Source organism: Lactuca serriola, chromosome 7 (assembly GCF_051521515.1).
Source record: "Lactuca serriola cultivar US96UC23 chromosome 7, Lser_US96UC23_V15, whole genome shotgun sequence".
Lineage (NCBI taxonomy): Eukaryota > Viridiplantae > Streptophyta > Magnoliopsida > Asterales > Asteraceae > Lactuca > Lactuca serriola.
In genome coordinates, this window is record NC_136414.1 from 144,990,089 (window position 1) to 144,994,828 (window position 4,740).

The 4,740-nt window shown below is 33.2% G+C and overlaps 1 long non-coding RNA gene across 2 annotated transcripts; it reads right to left on the reverse strand.

The window, feature by feature from the left end:
- Nucleotides 1–2,126: 2,126 nt before the first annotated feature.
- LOC145064787 (uncharacterized) lies at nucleotides 2,127–3,440 on the reverse strand. Of its 2 annotated transcripts, none has more exons than XR_013688081.1 (2): nucleotides 2,735–3,440; nucleotides 2,127–2,407 (listed from the first exon to the last, which is right to left on the reverse strand). It is a non-coding gene; the product is annotated as an uncharacterized LOC145064787 (long non-coding RNA). The 2 variants fall into 2 exon arrangements; XR_013688082.1 differs by having other exon boundaries at nucleotides 2,127–2,446.
- Nucleotides 3,441–4,740: the final 1,300 nt, after the last annotated feature.

The window sequence follows — 4,740 nt, forward strand, 5'->3', positions numbered from 1 at the left end:
TGATAGACAATGGTTGAAAGTCATATGGATGATGAGTGTGGCGGCTTATTGAGCCAATTGGAGGAGCTCAAGGAGATAGACAGCTCAACGTCCTTCCATTTAATTTGAATCGTAAAAGAATAAGAGCCATTCGAGATATTATGTGGATGATGAGGGTGGCTTATTGAGCCAATTAGAGTTCAACGTGAATATTAGCTGGGTGTTGTTTGATATGTTTTTCATATGTTTTTATATTATATTGCTTATGACCCGGCTGACTTTTATTATTATTGTTTTTCTTTCTTTATTAAATTTTTTTTGAAAAGACAAATATGTATATAAATGATCAAAAGCAAACAAAGCAAGATGCTAAGTTAGAGGGTACATAAACATAAAATGGGAAAACATGGAAATTGAGAAGAAAAAAATTACAAAGGATAAATACTCCTATCTATTCCATTTCTACCCATTCAGAACTTTGTGTGTTTATTACTTTATTATATAAGCAATTTTGGTCGGAGGAATGACCACTTTCTTGAAAAAAAAATCATTTCTTGCTCGCCAAATATTCCACATTGTCCGATAAAATATCATATAACTAGCTGACTCGGTCCTAAAAAAAAAGAGACTGATGGAGCCATTTTATGGGATCTGATATTTATGCCCTGATAAAACATAAAGTTTCCTCCTTCAACCCATCGGTCCTCCTCATCGTATTCAAGCAGAGCCACTACAAGCAGTCGTCCTTCACCTTGGCAACACCCCCCTTTTCCTCTACTTGCCCTAGACACTTTCTTCTACTCCTTGCCCGACTTCTGACAATGCTCCTCCCTTCTTCATCTCCCATATCCACGCCACTCCTCGCACCTCTGACCTACACATGCGTCGCCGACGTCCAACACTATCCAACTTCACTCCTCCATCATGAATGGAAAACCACGCCAGCTGCTTCGCCTTCGACGTACTTCCATCTTGTCGATAATTTGTGAGTTTGTTCCTATAAATTGGGATTTGAATTTGAAATTTCAAGATATAATTAGTTCTAATCTAGCATGTTCCTATTAATAGGGGTATTTTAATATGGTTGATTTCAGCTTCTTTTGATTGACAATGCTTGGAGTGGAAGCACTAATGAGTTCGATGATGGAAGAAAATGATGGAGTGGCAGGAGATGACCCGGGTTTAAAATGGCTGCAAGTGGAAAAGGTGTGGTAATCTTTAGAAATAATCAATTTAAGGTTTACCCATCTTCAAATGGTGTGCTATTCGAAAGATATGTTATTTATGATTAGCTTTAAATGAAATATGTGTATTGGTTTCCCTCGTTGAAATTCGTTATCATGTTGAAATTCATTATCATGGTTGTTAATTAATGATTTGTAACGGTAGCATATTCATGTTAATGTTATGATGTATGAGGTTTTTAGGCTTTTCTTTAGGCTTCTCTATTGCTTGGTGACATTATCATGGTGAAAATTATGAAGTTAACCCTTTTAAAGAATCAATATTCTTTATGGTGCCTCATTGCGTTCATAAAAAGATTTGTTTACATTTCATGAAACTAATAACGCTGTACTAATAATTCCTATCAAAATTGAGGCAAGTGTACTTTGTTTCCAATTAAACCAAAAGATTGGATAGTTTTTTTTAATGTTTATGATGTATGTTTAAGTGATAAAGAAACATATGTTTAAGTGATAAAGAAGCATGGTTGTTTTAACGTACAAAAATTGATGGTTTTTTTGGTATATATTATTATTCTAAACGGAAGGGTAAAATGTTTATTTTCACCATTCAGCATAGCCAATGATATGCATAATCAAACAACATCGTTTCAGTCATACATCAACAACTTAGTTTGAAAACTTATTTAGACTATTTTATATGAATCATCCTTTTATAGAGACCAACTTTACACCAAAAAAATCATCCAACTAACTTTCTTTTAGAGGTTGTTTGGTAGAGTCTGAATTTTTAAGAGGTCTGAAATTCTAAGAGGTCTGAATTTTTAAGATCTAAATTTATAATATTATGTTTGGTTGGAACATCTGAATAAATCTGAATTGCTATGCTGAATGATAAAAATGACTATTTTACCCTTCTGTATAATTCACCTTTATTTCAATGTTTTTGTTTTAAAAAATAACTGAACAAACTCTTTGAATAATTATAAAAAATATATATAAATACAATACATAATCCAAATCAAACAAAAATATTTTCAAATCCACCAAATAATACTAAATTTCAAATAAAATCCAAACATAAATATTTTCAAACACGACACAAAAACTATTCCAATTTGTTCTTTCTAAAATTAACTGAACCCTATCCTTCCGTTTTGATGCCTTTCCTATTATGTATTTCTTCATGTGTGAGATTCTTTGCATATGATCAACATCAATCTTTGAAGCAATACTATAGCCTTCTGCAACACGAATTGGATGAATGTTATGTTCCAACCATCCTGATATCAATATCCATGTTACATCATATAGAACAAGAGACCAATCAATCAAACCCTAATAAACAATTACAGGTAAAAGAAATCATGAAAAAATAAAGAAATCACTCCATCTTCTTCTCCCCTGTAACTCTAACCTATGTAAATATTACATCTCAATTTCATGATTCTAGCATATAAAAAGACAATTTCATCAGATATAAAGAAAATAAACTAACAATTTCAGCAAACAAACAATTTTAGCATCTAAACAACCAATTGTATCAAAAAAAGGAAGAACATATCACATACCTGAAAGGCGCATGAACTTTGATTTGTGAGGATGCAACTGGACTTTTCACAAACAGTTGGCGGGTATAAGAGTTGTAATGAGTGAAGTCCTGGGAAATTGACTGCGTAATTACAAAAGTGACTGAATGGAACTTTGGATTATATAGTCTAGAATAAGAAATGCAAATAAAACGAGGGGGGGATGAAAAATCACACAGAGGTGGTGGAGGAGTTCATTACCACAGTCGACGAATTTGAGGAAGATGGAGGGGTTCATTACCGGTGGAAATGGCGGCGCAAGTAGAGGCGGTGGTCAGATGATGGAGTCGATTTCAGGGAGGTCGACGACGGGAGGAGGTCGGAGGAGGTGTTCGACGCTCTACAGGGTCGGATGTGGGAGGAGACGGAAGAGAAGATATGAACTTAGTGGAACCTATCCTTAATAGCTTTCATCCCAAAAGTCCTAGACCCGAAGTTTGTGAAAAATTACCAGCCGACAAGCGTTATTGGTTACCTAAACAAAAGATTACTGTCAAATTTTAAAGGAACCTTAAAACCTTTGATTGTTAATAAGATTAGTGTTTGGCGTAGGGATAATAGAAAAAAAGTCATATAATTCAAAGTAGATTATGAGAATGCGTGTGACTCTCTTTTTTGGGATTACATAAGTCTTGTATTACATATATATAATGTTGAACGATTGTCCAACTTTCAAAATCCAAATAAAAAGGGGCTATGTCAAAGAGATTATTGTTTTTCTTTTATTTAAACTTGTGATTGAAGGTTTGTTCATGTGACCTTAAGATAGACGATTTCAATCAGGTCCGTCCCAGAGGGTGGGCGATAGGGGCGACCGTTAAGGGCCCATCTTTTAAAAGGGCCCAAATTTTTTATGAAAATTATTATATTTAGAAGATAGTACAAATAATTTTCTTTCAATTATTAAGTTATTATAAAAAACTTAATGAAATTTATGTATTTTAAGGGCCTATTTTTTTCTATCGCCATGGGCCCAAAATATGATCGGAACGACCCTAATTTCAACAAGTTATTTTTTAGGGAGTTAAAGTGGGTGATGATCGGATGGTAATTTCCCATTTTTCTATTTGGTTGATGTTCTATTTCTTGAAGATTAGTCTAGCAAAAATTGTAGAAGCATTGTTAGAATCTTATGATATTTTATCTCGTATCCAATCTCAAAAATAATTTTCAAAAATCAAGTTAACGAGTGTGCAAGGAATCCTTTAATGAATCTAGAGAAGTTGATATTATTGGATGATTTCACTTAAAATTTCCTTTCGTGTACATTGAGGTCTCTGTTGGTAACAATATGTCTTGAATAGATGGTGGACAGTGGTCATTGACAAGTTACGACCAAACTTTTAAACTAAAAAGTTGAAACTTTATGTACAGGGAGTCGTACTACTCTCTTTAAATCGGTTTTGGGGTTACTGGAATTTATTATATGTCAAATTTTAAAAGCCCCGTTAATGGTCATTAGCCTTTGGAGTGTCTTAGAAATTGTTTTATTTTGTGGGAGGTGATTTGAAAGAGAACTAATTACCTTGCACAAAATGGAAGAATGTTATGGTTTGTAAAGAAATGACATTAGTGTTGGAAGTTTATCCATATTCCATAAGACTCTTCTTTCTAAACATAGACAATGATCTATTGAAGACCTTAATGCTCTATCAGTTTGTGTCATAACAACTGTGAGATCTCCAATTTTCACGGACAAATAAAACTTTTTTCCTTATGCTTATTTAAAAAAAGTATTCTTTAAAAAGAATACTTTTGTGCGGAATTGTCCCAAAACATTTTTCTTTTAAGATGAAATCAGTATAAAAACATTTCTAATAAAATGTTTTATTTCATTAGAATTAAAAACCATTGGATGTCATAATCGATAGTTCGATACAGATAACATAAGCGTAAACGAGTTAATACAGGCTGTACAACAGTTTATTATACTATCAGCCATGATTTCCTTAAATCACTCAGCAGATAAAATCACTATCCCAATGCCT